This window comes from Lates calcarifer, linkage group LG11 (assembly GCF_001640805.2).
Source record: "Lates calcarifer isolate ASB-BC8 linkage group LG11, TLL_Latcal_v3, whole genome shotgun sequence".
NCBI classification, from domain to species: domain Eukaryota; kingdom Metazoa; phylum Chordata; class Actinopteri; family Centropomidae; genus Lates; species Lates calcarifer.
This window is the reverse complement of record NC_066843.1, coordinates 4,770,282-4,790,169: the sequence shown is the minus strand read 5'-3', so window position 1 is coordinate 4,790,169 and position 19,888 is coordinate 4,770,282. Positions and strand designations below refer to the sequence as shown.

The window sequence follows — 19,888 nt, the reverse complement described above, 5'->3', positions numbered from 1 at the left end:
TGACAGTCTGTGGCTTGGTATTATAGGAAACACTCTTTGAGCAGCTACTTTTTCATAAACACAAAGGAGAAGCTGGTGTATCTGTTTACAGTGCAGCCAAACACACTTCTGTAGTTTTAACAAAGAAGTCAATCAAAAATACAACTGCAATCTGGTCGATCTGATTGAAAGAATCTGGTGAACAGGCTGCAGGTGTTCCTATAATAACAGGACGCAGTAAAGTAAAGTTGGGTTGTAGATGTGCAGCCTGTCTCTTTCATCTCTTTATCCCACAGCTCCTGACTGTGAAATTGCAGAAAGTAAAAATGATCTGTTGCTGCGAATGACTGATAGTCACTAACAACTGTGACATGTACACTGCATTTCTAATGGCTACTTTACAGTGAAACCAAGCAGGATGTGCTGTTTGCATTAGCATCTGCAGTAATTTAATACAGGTCTGACACAAAGTGAAGACAACAGTGAGGCTATCAGTGAGATAAAAACTGTTATGGGCTATGTGCATGCATGAAATGGAAGCTATAACTTAGAGCTGAGTTTTCTGTCTTTCATTATGCTCTGGTGTTCACTTTATCTCTTATTCTAACAGAAGCCATACATAGCCCTAAACAAAAAGAGCCTTTACTCTGTATCTTGATGTGCGCAAATGTAAGCATCACAGTGTGTGGTCTTTAATGTGATGTAGGAGACTTCATTAAGCTGTTGTATACACTGTGCTTCCTCGGCTGTGAGGCAGCCTAAGGGATTTGCCTTGGGCAACAATGGATTTATAGAGTCCATACTCTAAGCTCGGAGAGCGTGTGGTTTATATCTTTGGGCAATCCTTAATCAGACATGTCTTTTTCTAGCATTTCTTTCAGTATGTGACAAGATTTAAATACATTTTTTATAAACTGATCATAAAAATCTGATTTTGTAAACATTACATTACTATATGTCCACGCTTGGCCTCAAAATAGCTCTAGCGCAGTCCTAGTGGTTATTTAAATGTCTTCTTACAGTTTATTATTTTCTCTCCTTTTTCTTTTCTTGTTCGCTCGCTGCTGGCCTGTATTGATGACAATTTGAGCCTCGCTTCTTTCATTTCTGGGTTTTAGATCCAATATCAGTGCGAGCAAAATCCAATTTTTGCACAAGCAGACCTGTCAGTTGACATGGCAAGCATAATTGGATGATTAAAGTTGCATTGGAACAAGTGTAACCGTAGGCGAGAGCATATTGCTGCAAAGGGGGGGTCTTTTTGTTCTCCAGTCATTCAGTATGTTTCCTTCTCAGCTCCTCCAGCCCTCTTATGCCTTTTCAGTCTTTTCTTTCCTCCCCTTTTCTGCACCCTTTAAGTGTTTTGTAGGAAATTTGATTGCTTAGTTCCGTCTACATTCACTCACCATCTGCTGAATTTGGCTGCAACTGTGAATCAATTCTTAATGTTGGTAGCTTTCGTATTGACTTGCCTTCTCTGTTTCTTTGTGTCTCCATTTCATCTTCTCCTGGTCTCTGGCATATTTTGATCTATAAACACTCAACAAAACAGCAGTCCAATCCATAGCTCACAGAGATGACACTGACATAAAAGAGCAGGCCTGGGCCTCTTTCATGGACTCGGAGCAACAAAAACGGAGAACAAATACAGCAGGCATGTCAGAATAGGAAAAGCATGGCTGTTACCAATGACATTAACTATGGCTCTGTTCTCTTTAGGCGTCCCCTGTAAGCCATGACAGTGTGACAATGAGCCTGTGCGTACAATACTATGATCCAAACAGAAATCAGCCATCTTTTTTTTCTTTTTTTTAATGTACAGTACACCACAGTGCAAAGGAGCCTGATGCAATTTCCGTTCCACTTCTTCGGTCAGGAGACAGGCAGGGCTACAAGTTTCACCCCGACCAATCATTGTCCTTGCAAGGCGCCATCAAGGAGGGTCAAGACATTGTTAATGCACTGTCAAGAGCATGCCAAGCCAACAGACCCTAACGCCATGTTTATGCCACATCATAGCAGATGGCACATCAGGCAGGAAAGTACAAAAAATTCTGACACACTAGACTTTTCGTCGGGATCGTGGGTCGCCCCAGACGCCACATTGCTGTTACGTCACACTGAAAGGCCTGTTCATCATTCCCGAGCCTGAATTTGTGGTCACGACAACATTGTGTCCCCGTCTGGCTGGATTCATGTCGTCTGAACTGGGCCTAAACTTAACCACATCCTAAACTCAGGATGCAAACCTTGGTCTCCAGCGTCAAAGTTTGAGGAGGAAGTGAGCTGCTTGCTACAAGTCAGAGTTCTATTATTATAAATGGAAGATAAGGAGGTATAAAATTAGAGCTACAGTCACCCACTGTTATCACTTTACCTCTTCACTCTCACCCATTAATCTGTCTTTTATAGCGACATGCGTGTCTAAACATGGAGGCTCTCTGTGAAGCACTTAATTGAATTCAGGCTGAACTCTGTCTCCGAGTATTGTCGTCTGATAAACCTTGGCCTCTTCCTGCAGCTGGGATCCTCACTCCGCCTGCTTTGCTCCTTAAGGCAGGCACAGTGACAGCAGAGTGATAGTGTCCATGAAAGTGATGAAGATGAAAGTGGATGATGGCTGATGAATGGTTTTCACTGACTCTGGCTTATTATTGGGAGATCCTTGTCCCCCCGTCATTCATGGCACAGCCACGGCCAGTTATAAATATGAATGATGTCCCATGGCTTTGTCAGAAGAAACAGGGTCAGGGTCGGTGTCTGCCAACACATTTGTATGTCTTTGTGGTTGGCTGTCCCACAAGCGGAAGGATTCACTGAAGTACCCTTGAGCAAGATGCTTAACTCCAACCAGCTCCCAGCAGAGGGGGAGTTATCTCCTCAAGGCAAAGAAAACAGATTGCTCTTAAAAAGAGAAAAGGTTGCGCAGAGATCATTGTGTTCTCCAGTGAAACAGGAAGATTAGAAGTCAAATGTCTCAGAAGTAAATTCTTCCCAGATTTGACTTCATTAACCTGATTTATACTCTGATACTGAGAAACCTCCTCCTTATACAAGAAAACATTTTGCTTCTTTCACTTCTCTAAATTCTGCTGTCTTCTTTGTTGCCTGAATGTACCATAGATGGAGTCTTAAAATGTTGTCCAATTTTCAAAAAATGAACATAAAGAAAGAATAATAATGAGAGAATTTCACAGAGTCGTGAGTCTTTTGAGAGATCGCAATTTTTGGACAGGAATAATTCCTTTCTTGTGTATTAATAATTAAAAATTAACTCATGAGGAATAAATGATCATAGTCCAAAAATCATAGTCTATATCAAAGAGGGAGGGAGTCAAGCTGCTGGCAGCAGACGACTCAATCTGTAGACCAGACACCACAGGTGGACAAGAATATTGGTGTTAATTGAATTATTCATGTCAACAGGGAGACTCAGTTGCAGATTATCAAAGGTTCATGTCTTCAGCTTAACCCAAATAAAATCTTAATTCGAATAGGGAGTTGCTCTGTGCATTGCAAAGGTGCATGTGTGTGCGTGCGATGCTCATGCCAACATGAGCCCTGAGCACGCAGACATCCCTCCTCCTTCCTCCGCACAAGAGCTCAGCCAAAATCATCTTCTCAGCGTTCAGTCACTGTGATGGCAAAGATGTCTCTACTTATCTGGAGTAAACAAATTCAACTGCGGCTGGCAGTGGCATTTGGCCTCTGTGTGCGCTCTCCTTCCTGGCAGTGTGTGTGTGTGTGTGTGCGTGCGTGGAGCTGCTGCCATCGGACACAGCAGCAGCAGCAGTTGCAGCAACACGGAGCTCGGATCTTGAAGTTAACAGTTGTTCCTCTAAGATTTAAACAGCCCGCTGCTGCAGGGCAAAGCCACATTTCATTACACAATGCTAATTAATTTCTGCGGGAAGTCGTGCGTGTTGCTAACTGATTGACTCATTGTCACACCCTGAATAGATGTCCACGACTCATGGTGCTCTAAGTGCCAATTTCACGCTAGCTACAGGGGTGGAAGTTAAGCTATTAACTTGTTTAAAGTGAAATGTCAGGTGTTAAGAAAGGAGACAGCTTTAATGGGACAGCTGTTAATCAGTCACTCATTAGTGTTGTTGCATTGTATTACATCCTCAGGGGCCTGTTTGTGATTTACCTTCTATTAATACCTTGCTTTAAAGTCTGCCTGTCATCTGTACGGTGAGCGTTGACAGAGTCAGCCCTGACCAAGCAGAAGGGGATGAGCGCAAGTTGGCAGGTCTCAGGTCTGCTCTGGCCCGAGACAATGAGCTTCACAGTGAAGCCGGGCTTCTGCACCGGAGCAGCCTAATGCTCTTATGTCCCCCTTCATCTCGTTCCCTCTGTCCCGCTTTACCTCACTTAACCCATTTGTCTTTTCACCACGCATCCCCAGCGCCTGTCCTCTCAGGTCAATCTAGCTGAGCTCAGAGAGCCATTATTCACGGTCGCTCGTAAATCTCCCCCCTAATCAGCTCCTGTACACATCAGCCAGGCAGAGAAGTACCCCTGAAGAAATCAGTCTCATCAATAAGTGAGGGAACTTGTGCAGTTTTGTGTGAGCTTGTGTGGTAATTGGCCCTTGTGCTGAAGTCCGTAAATCTCTGTGCTCCGTGAGGGGGTTATTCCTGCCCTTCACTGCTTGTTAGCAGCTTGTTTCACATCAGTGCTGCGTTTCACCGAAAGCACATGAAATCCCATCTGGATAAGAGCAAGATGATACAGTATGTGTGCACCAGCTGCATCTACACAATCACAAAAGATGTGATTTTTTTTTTTTTTTTTTTTTTTTTTTTTTTTTTTTTAACTCAGCACATTTATTTTCTTGTCATAGCTAAAATTAAACAGCATCATTTAACCCAGATTAGAAAACCCTGGTTTGCTCCAAAAACCCTAAAGCCAGATTGTCTGTAGCAAAAACACCAAAGAGATGTAATTGCTACTTATTTTTTGTGCGGAGCTAAAGGCTTTGTGAATCCTTTCCTTCAGTTTAAAGTGGCCCTCCAAAATAAGAGTAATAAAAATAAGATTACCATCATTTGAAGCAAATGTAAGAATGGAAAGCTCTTACAGGGACATGTTATTATTGTGTTATTTAATAGATGATATAAGTAGTGAGTTGTTTACTGCCCCTTGCTGTTCGTCCTCTCTCCTGTGTTTTTAGTCAAACATTATGGATAGACCTCGATGCTGAAAAATGTAGGGTTGGAGGCAGAGAGGAAGGGATAAACTATCACTTCAGGAGATGGCTTGAATTTGGGATGCCACTACATTTCCCATAAATGTGCAGCCAGAAGGGAAAGAGTTGAGGGTGACATAGGAAAAATATCTATACAAACTACTTTCTCAGTGGTTTTAAAGTATAGTTAGTTGCAGTCTGAGTTGTATGTGATACTGGCGTCTTTGTTTGGCAGCGATTATCTTGTCTCTGTTTACCTCTCACTGGCTGCCATGGACACTCAAAACAGAGCTATGCACATAAACACTGTTCCCAGTGCAGAGCTCTGCACTCCTGCCTGTGATGCAGAACAAGGTAAAAAGTGGTACTTGACTTATGTTTATACAGTTTCAGGGGGCATCTGGAGTTGAACTAGGAGGCTCTTGAGCTGCTGTTAAATGAATGTTTGAAATGTAGCTTCAGCATCAGAACGAAAGAAACAATGGAGGAAGGGGAATCCAGAGTCTAACTGTGAGCATCTTGAGCTGCAGACAACTGACCTACCCTCCCCCACCCCACCCCACCCCACCCCTGCATTGATACAGCCGCATCAGATTCAAAATATCTCAGGTTATGAGTGGAAAGTGGTCGTTTTACTCATTAAGAAAACATGTCTCTGATAGGGTTTAAGCTGATAGCAACTAAATAAGTAATTATTTAATGGCTTAGTAAATGATTTTGTTAACGCTTTACATCTGCAACAAGATGTACAACTGTTGACTGCTTCCTTATATCTACTGTATATATATTTGGAGGTTAAGTCGATCGACAGAAAATTACCTCGCAACTATTTTGATAATCACTTAATTGTTCAGGTTTAAAGCAAAAATGCCAAACATTGATAGTTTCCAGCTTCTAAGTTGTAAAGATTTGCTGATTTTCTTTGTCTTATGTCATCATGCACTGAAGATATTTGAGATTTAACTCTTTCAGACGAAACAAACGTGTCAAAGACATTTGACATTTTATTTTTACAACACCAATTAATCAAAGAAAATTACTGACAGATTAAACCGTAATGAAAATAATCAGTAGTTGTAGCCATATAGTATATGTAGTAATCAGGGTTGAATCTGAGCCCCAGTATCTTAAAAAACAGCAGGAGGTATGTTTGGGTTGTACAGTATAGGAGGTTAGCGGCCCACAGGCGTCATACTACATACACATGACCTGCAGCTCTGTATGGAATGAACCATTATTCACAATCAGTGGCATGCGGTGTACGCGATGTGTAAAGAGCGAGTGTCTGTCCTCACGGTCCTTGATGGATGATGATGACGAGGAGGAAGTGGAGGTTTTGGAGAGGGGGGATGGAGAGAGCTGCAGTGAGAGCAGAAGCAGAGAGGTTAGTGGAAGGGTGAGGGTGTGTGCCGGGATTTGTGGGGGGCGGGTGAAGCGAGGGCCCACAGGGAAGAAGGTGGGGGATGGTGAGGAACCAGGGGGATACTAGTGAGCCGAGTCCCGCCCTCTCTCCAACCCCGCCAGCTCTTTCAGATATTATAATACCTCTATACTGTGAGCTGGCTTGTGAGCAACTCCATTTTCTGCCCTCAGTGCCAGACTATGAATGGGGATGTTGCATGAGAGCTTTGTCTCTGCTCGCAGCTCGGTGCCATGGGCTGAATCAGGGCACTCCATTCATGCACTCCCTCCAATTTTGTCTCATTAAACAGTGGGCGCCACGCATGTTTAGCTTCCTATGTGTGTTTATATGTACATGCATACGTGTAAGTTCCTATAGAGTGTGAGAATTGATTGCTTCGCTTGCAGGGTTTTCCTCTGTAACATATGTGTGCATCAGGCGTAGGTCAGCATCTGTATCCATGGTGTTTTTTCTTTTTTTTCCCTCCCTCTGTGTGTGGCAGACAGAGGATGACAAAGTATAAGACTTCACATCAGGGAAGGAGGGAGAGGGGGTGGACCACTCTCTCCAAATTCAGTCAAGATATTCCCGCCCTCGGGCCAGTTGTGAAATCGACACACGCTTTGATGACTGCGTTACCCTCATGATCGCCTCGTCCCAAAAACAGCTCCTAACGGTGCGACCCTTATTTTAGACCACCGCTTCAAATCCCTGACCCAGAAACGTTTTTTTTTTTGTTTGTTTGTTTGTTTTTGGGGTTTTTTTTTTTTGTTTGTTTTGTTTTCACTTTATACAAATGTTGAATTGCAGCATGCACAGGGGGGATGAGCGTGTTTGAAACGCACCATCAGCGCTATCCTCTGAGTCACCTCTCATCACCATTCTGCTCTTTGTATCTATCAGTCTTTCAGACAGCAGAATGGCCCCTACAGTGTAGACTGAGGCTGAAAGCTGCAGCTGCTGCACACACTGAGCAGAGGCAAGGGACAGCACTCCCTCTGCTCCTCTACACACACACACACACACACACACACACACACATACACATACATACAGGGAGAGAGGGATGGAGAGAGCTGCTCCTCCCTGTTTGTCTGATGTTTTGCTTTGCTTTAATAGCAAGACCAATGCCATTTAAATCTTTCGCTTCAATTCACTCAATGCAAATCCAGCTGCATAAGTGGGTTACCAAAGTCCTTTACTGACACATAGACGTGGACAGTGAATGCAGCAGGCCTATAGAGCCAGCTCAACCTCTTTTAGCTTAATGTCAGTGGCTGTTTACAGATTGTTGTGATTAGCTTTTTTTTTTCATGCCGATAAAATGACTTAAACTCTGAATGTGTACATGTTTGTGTCCAGAATTTCAATTCAGATTCTTTGGAACGTTTCATATCATATCATGAAAGAGCATAGATGGGGTTGAGTGTAACTAATGACAGTGATTGTTATCAGGTCAGTTTTTTCCCCATGGTTTCATGGGTGCATTTTAATAAGTAACTAAATACTTTACTCAAATCCAATTGACATGGTTTCCTTTTTATTCTTTGACTGCTCAGAATTTCAGAGGGAAATATTTGACTTCTTCCTCCACCATTTTTATTTGATATCTAAGACCGTGTACTTTATGTTGGACAGGGAATCAAGGTGATGAGTTTAATTTATGTTAGTTTGAACTAACTTTGACGATGACAGACTCAGATGGGTCTGAAATAATCCAAGTACAGTTGAATTTAAAAAATGATGCCATCCTCAAAGAGTTTGATTTCAGTTATCAAGCAAAAAGAGTCACGACTCATTTAGTCTGTTTCCTTTTTTCCTCACTGGAGTCACTGTGAAATAAAGAAAGGTAAAGATTAGAAAAAGACAGTGGTAAAAACCTGCTTACAATTTATACACAGTAGTGGACTTAGAACACATAGCATTTGTATTTTTCACAGCATAGTAATACAAAAAGTGGCTCTTTTTAGACAGCAATAATGTATGTACTAATGCATGATTTTATAACTATTACTGGAGTATTAATTACAGCTTAAATCTAAATATGTAATTTCTGTATGATGAAATTTCATAGTTAGAAATCCAGACCAAATTACTATATATGACTCTGACGTTAAGCCTTGGACCAGCTACAACATTTAAATGCTTCTTAAATGATCCAACAATATAATATAATCTATGTAAATATAATATTTCTCTGGCAACATCTCTGAACTGTAACTTAAAATTGTAAGACCACTACACAATGGTTATTCATGAGCAGGTTTCATGCCATACGAAGCCATAAAAATGCACTAATGTGCAGCCACACAGGCAAAATCCACCTTCAATTTCCTGCTCCCCATGTCACAGCATAAACAGATAATTTTGGAACCAGCTGCTGTATTTATATATATTTGGGATGTTATTTAAAGAAACCTTGCTCTCCTTCATCCGTCTTTCCTCTGCCCGGCTTTTCAGCTCCTGTGGTATTTAAGATATGCGGCCGTAAATGAAGTCATCCACTAATCCCGTATGTGCTGTACGGCCCCTCTCTGATGAAGACTCATCAAGGTGAAAGTGCTGTATGATTTGTTGGATATTATTAGCATGGTAATAGGGTCTTAGAAGACATGGAATGAGAGGGAGCGGCACACGCTGTGCATCCAGGTGTGTGATATTTAGCAGCAGCAGTTGCCTCAGGAGCAGATCTGTCAGACGAGTGAACACACACTGTAATGAAAGACTGGCCACTTCCCTGGAGAATGTGAATAATATGAATAAGAACACACATGTACAGTAGTTTGTAAGCACACGCACACACACACACACACACACACACACATATGCAGTCAGTGGTTTACACAAACATAAACACACGCACACATTTCCTCTGCCCTCCAAACCTGTCACCAAAGGCAAAGGTGCTCAACACACATGCACACACAATCACACACACACACACACACACATCCCATCCACACGTCGAATATGCTCCATCCACGCCTGAAGACACAACAAGAAACATCTAATTCTGAGTCACTCTCAGTCTGACTCACACACAGGCACAAACATGCACACACTTAAACACACACATACATACACAGACACAACCATACAGCAGCTTTTTCCCCCAGCGCTTGGCTTTACCAATGCCCTTTAACTTGGTTACTGGGACAGATTTTTACCTCCAATTCATCATATATTCATTGCCCACACAATACATTACACACACACACACACGTGCGCTCCTTCATTCATACCCAGACCCTCAGACTCCTCCTCTTTCCCCCCTTCAGCTCCTTCCTCCCTCATCTTCCTCTTCATCCATCCTTCTCTAATGAGTCGGAGTTTGCAGGTGAGCTGCAGCCTGAGGAGGTGATAGCTGTACGCTGTCTTGGCATGTGTGATTATGTATGATAACGTACACATGCTCACAGAGATGCCCAAGTAGCCGTTTACCTCAGGTTAACTCGTCTCTTCAGTGCTAATTAGAGATGAGAATCTTAAGGCCGATGAGTTTAAGAGTTTTTTATGGCACGAGCATGAGACGAAGTGTGGCTCAGTCTTGCTGAAGTACATGTGATGGAGATGCATGAATCTCTCAATTGCGTGAGTCCAGAGCTTTACCAACTCAAACAGCACGTGTAGTCTGCTGTTTTCGTCTGCAGAGGGGTTCAGAGGAAAAACTTAGTCATATAAATTAAATGTACAATCTGATGTGTTTGTACAAAAGAAAAAGGAAGACATTATGGTGGCATCCAGAGCTGAATTGGAGACTTTCTGATCTGCAGCCAAATACTGTGCAACTGATCTACACACCTCTGATTGTCACTGTTGGGAAAATACTGTCACTGGTTTGCAAGATTGTCTTCAGTGCAGCTTCTGATCACTGAGCCATTGCACTGTGCAATGGAAGTTCAAAGGGGTTTTTATCAGTAGCTAGTTTTAGCCCAAGGAAGTCTAGGTTCATTTTGGTTCATTTAATGACCTTATATGCATTTATATTTGTCTTTGTCTTGCACCTTTTAAACTGTACTTACCATACATGCACACTGTCCCTTTTATTCAGCACCAACTCAGCTGTAAGGGCCGATAAAAATGTCCAAATCACTCAGAATATTATTGTAGAACAGTTCTGTTTCGCTATTTATGCACACAGATATAAAAAATAATACTATAATACATAAAGTAATTTTATCCCATCTCATATTTGTCTGATTCACCGCGAGTCTGTGTACACCTGTAAATCCCTGAAAAATATTAACAACCCCCAACTCCAGATTAAAGTATATCACATGTAATATCTATGTTTTTGAATAAATAGATACTAACGTACATAGCATTCCACATGGATTCACAGATAATGTGTATTAACAACAGAGGGGGCATCGAGAGGTTAAAAAAAAACTACTTTACCTGCAGCCAAGTGTTGAACCTCTGAGCTATAATCACTGACAGTTGCTTTAAGATTACAGTAAAATGGTGGGATACAGGGCTCTTATAATCTTATTTTACAGTCTGAGGGCAGCAAACTAAACCTAAAAGACATAGTTATATAAAGATGAAGTGTTGCTGAGATCAAATGAAACCTGCAACAACAAGATCAGGCTCTATAGATTAGATCTTATGGGTTTTAATATTCTGCGCCTGTACCCTCTGAAACCTCCCCCACAGAGCTGTAAGCCTCCTGTTGTTTGCTGCTATGTTGGGTTTAACATGCTCAGGTCACACATGCACTGTTTATGCTTGTCATAAACACAGAGGGCACACAGAGTTGAAAGAGGGACCTGCTGATGTGCAGACGAATGCTCCACCACTAACCTACACCCCCTCATATACTGTACACTGGAACATCCATCTATCATATTAGTTCTGTTTCATGCTGACACACACCTACAGGGCCTCAGCTCAGCACCACAATAAAAACAGACATTGTTCAAGGAGACATTTACTTTCTCAGTGAATGTCTTCTCAGTCATGTTTGTGTATGATAATGAACCTTGTAGAGCCTCCATTCACCCTGTGTTAATTAATTTGCAAAACCAACAAGAGTTTAATAAGCTCCGGGCTTATTTTGGGTAAAATTAAGTGTTGAAGCACAGCCACACATGAAATGGAGATAAATGAATCTCCACCTTTAAAACCTGTATTCTTTTAAAAAATGCTCTTGCTATTTTTTAATCAACCAAATCTAATATTTGTCAAGAAAGGGAGTACAAGAACAAAAGAAGTAAAAATAGCTTTATTACTTTAATAATTTGGCTTTTTATTACCTTTACTTTTTGTTGCTATTTTTACAAAAGTTACTTATTTCTGATTCTGTTTCTTAGTACCTGGGATCTTTTGTTCATTACTCGGCTATATTGTAAATGAGGTCTCTACCTTAGTGTCTCTCAGAGTTGATATAAAGGTTGAATAATGAATATTATAAATGCGATCTTGATCAAAATATCATGAACCTAAGGCATAAAAGAGTAAACAGATAAGACAAAATTGTTTGTTGTTTTCCTCTGATGTGCATTAATAGATTCTCAGCAGGACAAACTGCATGAGATGGATGTTGGTTCATTTGTTCTTCAGTATGCAACACTATTTATAGTAAATATTGTTTATGATATGCTATCTATGGCCCCATTATCCACCTATCTATTCACCCATCTCCTTATATCTTAAACCAAGATCTACGTATGCACCGTATGTCTATTTGTATACAGAGCAGTTTAAGTTTAAGGGTCATTGCACGAACAAAACAGGACAAAGTGATCTCCACAGAGGACAAAGGTAGTGGGGGTAGAGCTCAGGTGTAGAGCATTTGACTGCAGATCAAGGGGTCCCCAGTTCAAATATGGGTGCCCCCTGTGAAAACTTTGTGTTGTTTATTTCAGCCTTAAAGCTCTGATTATGATTTTCTGTTGCCTCCGCCCCATAGAGGCCGAAAAGGCTCAAGTGAAACTCTCAGGAATCTGAGTCCTGACACTGAGACTGAGAACCTTTGGCATGCAACACAGAACATTATGTAACAGCGCAGCCACAGGTGTCAAACTGTGAACTAGTTCTGAGAGTCCACAGGTTTCCGTTCCAGCCAGACACCAACACGCTACACTGCAGCTAATCGTCCTAATAAATTGCTGCTCTCTGGCTGAAGAGTTAATCAGCGGCTGCAGTTACACGGATCAATTCCCATAAATGTTTGCAATAAAAACATTTACATGAGCACTAGATAAAATGACCAGAACGTGCTGTTTAACCTGCAGTTAGCACATTATTGATTGCCTGAAGTGGTTTAGCACTGAGGCAATAGATTTTGCAATTAAACAGAAGAAGAAGATGAGTGGCTAATGGTGCAGTATAGGCATTTTTTTCTTGTGTTTATGCACTTACTCTCACTCTGTGTAGAAATACCTTAATGAAAATAGGCCATTATCATATCTCTTCTTGCACTTTGCACAACCATTTTGACAAGAAGCACAAGTCTATGTGTTCACAGGGGGCACCCTATTGATCTGCAGTCAAATCTTCTGCCAGTATACCGCCTTTACACCACCACTTCCAGAGTGCAAAGATCTACACATGCATGCATAGATCTTCGCCCAAGGTATAGAGTGAGACAGATATATATAGGGGTTAAAGAAAGCATATCATAAACAATGCACACTAATGAACAAATCAACCAGCCAACTGTGACATGCTCACACAAATTCTCCTACTGAGCACAAACTAATGTGGAACGTTACAATCACTTTGTACAAAGACAATTTGTAATGTGTTTATCAGTGAATTTCTCTTTCACTGAGTCTGCTGTCTCTTCACACACGCTGCAAACAAAAGAATTTATACTATCACTGTGTGAACATGGGAGACAGTGAAGGCAGCCAGAGTTGGAGAGGGAACTTTTTGACCTGCTGTCAAATGTTCAGTGAGTTATACCAATGGATGTAATTAGGCTAAGTAGCATTCAAACATTTTGGCCCATATATTCCAAAGGAGGACACTGAGAAGAGTTTTTTGCTGTCCTTGCTGGAGCCCCTCAGTCTTCATAAACAACACAAACATCATATCTTTACCCTGACCTGCCTCTGAAAACCTAAACTCCCACTACATATTTTAGTACAGAGATCATATTTGCCACCCTGCTTGTTGACAGTGTTAACATTGCAATTTTATGTTGGCTGTCACTTTAATATTTATACCACACACACAGTTTACAGTAACAACTGCTCCTCTTGTATGTGACTCTGTGTATAAAATATGCAGACGGAGTCAGGAGGTTCAGTTACTGGTAAATGGTGTTTTTACTCTCACGATGTTGACACAGGATGCTGAGGAGGGACATAACACTGTTCACTGTCTGAGTTTATAAAAATGTGGTTGTATTTAATTGGAAGTTGCCACTTGAATTCAAACTATCTGGTTGTAAACTTGGAAGTTTCCAGACTTCACAAGCTGACCGCCCAAATACACCATGTTGTCATCTTCCCAGGACGTTATGCTTTAAGTCCCAGTTTCATGATGACGCTGCTGTCTCAGGCTTAATGCACATCAATAGCCACTCGTCAGTCTACAGCTCTGAAATAGAGAGACTTCTGCAATGGCCTGAGTGGAACCATATTGTAGGGAAAAAAAAGTGACAAGAATACAAGCTGACAAATCTGTCACTCAGGGCCTCCTCTTAAAGTGCTTTGATGTTTACATGGATGATGCACTGTCAAATGAGCCAAATTAGTTTGGCTTATGCAGACAGGCTGGAGGATTATGGGAGTTAAGCAACCCAAAATCTCCTCAGTCCATCTATGACCAGTCTGATTCATGACATGTGATGCATGCTGTATGTAATCTATCTAATGACACACATCTTTATACAGTCCTAGTGTACATGATGATGTGCAGCATGGACTGAAGCCCAGATTTATGCAGTAAAGGCTGAGAAAGTTGTACCCAGAGAAAGTGTTTTGTTCATGGGACGTTGTCCCTGGGGAGGATAATAGCCCACAGTTAGTTATGTGCCAAAATCACATGATACAGCACTCGGACTGTATCCAAATGAATATATAAGAACCTTTCAATGGCCACCAAGCTACAGTTTGTCTTTCATACTTTGTCATTTCCTCTGGTAATGACTATCTGAGTGAGATCCAATCAGCCTTAACTGTGCTTGATGAAAGATATAGAGTTTATATTGCAGTGCCAGTCAGAGTCAACCAACTGGTACTACATTATTAACTCTGGTCTCTGTCAAGCCTGTCGCGTCTGTACAGATGCCAGCAGATCATCCCGTGTGTACACCAACCACAGCTCACAGACAGCTAATGTGAACGATGTCTCTAATGCTGGACTGAAGACAAAAGGATCATAATTTATAAGCTGAAGTGTCTCTTAAGAGTTAGCTGAGACTATAATGACGGCAGGAGGAGCTGCAGCGATACTGGTTATATAAAGTAGTTGTCTTAACAGCTAATCATAAATTAAAGCAGTGAAACACTTCAGGTTTATGCTATATAGTATGCATGGATGGATTGTGTGACAATGGGCCCCTGGGCACAGACATGTAATGGCCCCCACCCCCTGCTACATAGAAGAAAGACACCCAGGCTGAAAACAGCTTTTCTAGTCATTCTGCAGGCTTTTTGTTTTTTGTGGTCAGTTGACTGATTCTCCAACAAGAAATATTAAATGTCACCTCATACTCATTCAGAGGCCCCTGCCCACGGTCCCTCCATCACCCTTTGGGCCCATGCCCAGTGTGGCCGTTCAGAACATCAATAGATCAAGATGGTTCCAAAAATATGATGGTAACTTTATTTACCTCAATATTCAGTACCTGTGCAGAAATCCTAACTACATACTGATACATACAGTATATACTATATAATAATAGTCATGGTATACTGTTTTAGCAATTAATGTCTGAAGAAGTTAGCATCCTTGCTGCTTTATGCTAATAGGAAGTGCAACAAAAAGCTGGAATGTCTTCATTAAGATTAAATATAGAAATAGAGAAAGTCTACAGCTTCTTGGTTTCATTTGTACATTGCATTGTGGGAGAATAGTGTCCATGTAGGATGCATAATGTCTGGTTTGGCTGAGGAGAAACTCTGCATGAATTTTTACTGAGTGGCCAGAAAGTGTGGATTCTAATGCACAATATACTGTAACAACGGCAACATTTTTCACTTGAAGTACTTTTCTAAAGGGGGCACCTGAATTTTAACTGAGGAACTTTCAATCTGCAGCCAAGTGCTCTACCACTGAGCTATAGCCCCTCGTGTCTGTAACAGGTAGTGACAGTAACAGCGAGTGGTTCGGCTTTATGTCAGCGGAAAATAAAAGTAATAAATCATCTCAACTTCTGTGCTGGCTGAGTCGGCAAAGATGGCCTTGACTATGGCATAAACAAACACAAGTACAGATACAAAAAAGTGACTTTTGAATTTATCACAAGTGAGAGTCTTAAAACATAAGTGGGGACTTTTTAATCTGCTGTCAAATACTCATGGCCCCATGCTTATCATAGCCAGCACATTTCGGCTTTTTCACCAGTTGATGATTCTTTCTCTGTGATGGTTTTAAATAATCATCATCATCATCGTCAACCTCAGAATCAACACCATCTTCACATCTAGAGTGGCTGAAGAAAATCAGTCCGTCATATAACTACTCATATCAAAGGGAAATGTCAAATTATTCAAGGTTATCACCAAGACGACATGTCCAAAAAACACATTTCACTGCTTATCATCTTCATATTTATGAAAAGAGAGCAAAATTGTACATTAAAGAAAAACATTTGACAGAAACTGCAGAGTTTGAGAGACATGATATGAATTTAAAGAGGATTTAAACTACGTGATTTTCTCAGAGCGTGATCTGTGAAATTTGGCGATAGCGATTGGTCTGCTCAGAGGAGCGAGATAAGAAAAGAGGCTGAGATAGCGTGCAGTCCTAATTTGAGCAACCACCACTGGTGAGTGGATTTGGACAATATCAAATGAACATCTTTTATTGTTCATAGTGTTGCATGATTATGACTCCGTGAGAGGGCATGAGGGAGGCAGCAGAGTGATGGAGGGCATACAGAGGCTGAAAGTGATGGAGAGGATAAAGGCCAAGTCTCCATATTTCTGCAAGCAGAGACTATGCTTGACATAAAACATTTAGTAGTAGAATGGCCAGCTGATTATTTGGATGTTTCCTGACTTCAGAGTTCACTGTGTCCTCTCCTGACTTTTCTAACAACTTCCTGCTCAACTAGTGTTACTATTTTTTTCATAGCTGGCAGCTCATTGGGCCCCAAATCCACTGGCATCCATAACAGGCAGCATGTGGGCCATCAATTATTTGTTAAACTTTGACACTTTGGACTTAGTATGAAACTCACTGCCAGCCGTCCAAATGATGCTGTAAATAAATCACAACTAATACTGGGTTTTTGATGCAAACTCAATATCAACACATCTGCCAATTTTAGTTTTTTTTTTTCACATAAACACAAGTTATCCTGATCCTGATAATGATCCTGTGAAGTAATCAATAATTCATTAAAGAACTCTGATCCAAAATATAATTATAAATTACAATACAGCTGAGGATGCCAGTTTTGCAGGTGTTGTTCTGGTCATAATTAAAGATGTTAGGATTAAATAAAAGGTCACAGAGTCACCAACATTATTTCAGTTTATCTTGAGAGGAATCTGAATATCTTTACTAAACTGAATGACAGTCTGTCCAATAGTTGAGATGTCTTACTAAAAACCAGTGAGGTAAACTTCATGGTTGCTTCCTGTTGGAAAGAATAAACATGTTATAAAAGTTTTACCTCTGTTTGCTCTGACTGTTTTATGGAGAGTGGAAGTCTCTTATTAGTTTCCATTGAAAGCCTATTGTACAAACTCCTTCCAAGTTTGCTAACTTCAATTCAATGTGCATCATTGTTTTTCCTTTTCCTTTTTGCCAAGCAATCATGAAACCTTTTACTAGGTTGAGAAAATAGTCCAAAGAATCATAACAGGCCAGATTTCTAATTGTTAGCTTTACCCTGTCCTGAAAGCCCCATCCTGCCCTGTTCCTCACAGGTGGCCTGAGGTCTCAGAAAGACCGCAGGTCGAGTATCATTTACCTCCAAAACCCATGCACTTCCCCCTCCTATCATATCCCTGTCTGTCGATCCCAGACTTCCCCTCCCTTAACTCCCTCCAAGGGGTATTAAAACCCCACCACCTCCTCCCCGTCCTCCTCATCAGCACCACACGTACAAACACACACCCATCCCCACCCCCAACCGTGACCCAGTTTGGAGGGGATGAGGGGGTAAGTGAGGACCATTGTGAGTACCACAGGGAGAGAGGCAAGATGCTCTGCCTCCCTCATTCCTCTCCCTTTCAGGAAGAGCTCACACTTGGTTAAGCACACACACTGAGGCTCTTCATGAGAGATCGGCCGTGGAGCTGTGTGTTTTTGTGTTCAGGTTTTTTTGTTGTTGTTGTCGGGATGCCGCTGTTGATTTTAGGTCAGGGCTGTTTGATGTCAGCCGAGGTTAAGGGGTATGTAAAGGAGGGTAAGTGAGACGAAGAAAGAGAGATGAGGGGCCTCAGGTTGAGAGACAAAGGACACAGTACCTGGCATCTGGGAGAGAAGGAGTAGAGTGAGTATGCTGCTTCATCACTTTACTTTGTAGCTTGTGTGTTGTCTGTATGTGCTCATGCTTGTATTTGAAATGATGACAAAAGAAATAATCTTTCATTGCTGATCAGATAAATCAGGAAGCCACACCCCAGACCTCTTTATCAAAGGACAGATATTTACCAGGTCTGGTCCTGAATTTGACTTTAGGAGAAGTCATTTACATGTATTTTTCCTCGCATGAAGCTGAACAAAAGGCACAGATGCACACACAGAGAGGCTGCTCCACGCCTCAGAGATTCTTCCTGTGACATATGGAACCGGTTTACCGTTACGTTTCTTCCCTTCGGACACTGTTAATGAGGGAATTTTTAGTTTCCCATGAACACAGAAGGAGAAGCGCTCCTTCACAAGTCGCCTCCTTCCTGCGAAATGAAGAAGAATAGCTCATTCGTCCATCTCACCAAAGACTTCCTCATGTCAAGAGTCTCTCACAGGCTGGGGTTCATGTTTGACCACACAACAAAATGTTCAGGAGTTGCTATTTTTATCCCTCACGAGAAGGGTCTTCTGATTTGAATTCCTTTATGTTTTCTGCTATGAGCCAGAGGCCCAACTTGGGTACACTGTCTACTCAACTGTTTGGAATTTATAGTTTGTTTATGTTTCGTGGCCGCGTGCATTGATCGCTCTGCAAGTAAGTTTTAATGTGTGTGTTGTGTGTGTGTCTGTGTCTAAATACACACACCATACAATCTGGCAGAGATTAGTTTGTGAAATGGATATAATTAACAAGTCCTGATAACCTTCTGTGGGTGAACTCACTCTTGACTTGCATGTTTTTAATCACTTCAGGGACTCTTTTTTTTAGCAAAGTTTCTGTTCAGGAAAAAAAACCAGACAAGCAGAAAATGTTGATAAGAAATCCATTTTTAGCTATGTTGGATTTTTGGGGGTGATTTGAATATCTCTGAGTGCCTAACAAAGGAGCTTATCGAGCCTTTCAGAGCAGGAGAAGGGGAACCACAGCACAAGAAACCCCCTGTGCTTTTTAAGCCGAGTATTTGCTAGCGGTCGGTCCTCCTCAGCGATGTTAGAGCGGTTATCTCTACTCATATTGTGGATTCACAAGCGAGGGCTGTGACCTTTTTATGACATAAATTTGCCAGTTTTACGTGGGGTCTCTCAGCGTCAAAAACAGCCACGATTTAACCCACATATAACGATGCAGGGGAGGGGGAGTGTTATCGTGGACAGATGTCTGGCCAGCTACTGTGTGAGCAGATTAGTTTGATCTGTGCAGGCTGTGTGGGACAAGGTGGAGGCTCAGAAGGGCATCGGTGAAGCCTGAGGGTGCCGCTGGCAGAACAGAGGGAGGGTTCACTGCGGCAATGACCCTCAAACAAGGACAGTCAGAGGAACATTGGTGCTAACAGAACATGTTCAGATTCCAGCCATTCCTCTCATAGCTCTCTGATGCTTTCATTGTGGCTTTTTTTGTTTAAAAAGAGCATTAGCGCTTCTGGTGACTGGCTCTATTATTAACTTAAGTGAAATAATAATATAGACAGCAAAATGGCCCATGTATTACTCATTGGCATAGGGGTTACTCTAGTATCAAAATGTATTAAGTAATAGTTTAAAAGAATCTCATAGGCTCATTGTGTCTGATTTTTTCATCTCATCCCAATTAATTATTGACTACATTGTCCATT

General features: G+C 41.5%; 1 protein-coding gene across 3 annotated transcripts in view; it reads left to right on the top strand.

The window, feature by feature from the left end:
• gjc1 (gap junction protein gamma 1) overlaps nt 1-19,888 on the top strand; it is a 43,870-nt gene that overhangs the window by 12,877 nt on the left and 11,105 nt on the right. Inside the window, exon 1 of one of the 3 annotated variants that reach the window (XM_018660593.2) lies at nt 17,339-18,195. The exons of 1 other annotated variant lie outside the window; for it this stretch is intronic. The gene's annotated coding sequence lies outside the window, so the exon portion shown is untranslated. Of the gene's footprint in view, nt 1-17,338; nt 18,196-18,723; nt 18,871-19,888 lie in introns of those variants that run through there. One more of the 3 variants, XM_018660594.2, reaches the window with a different exon arrangement.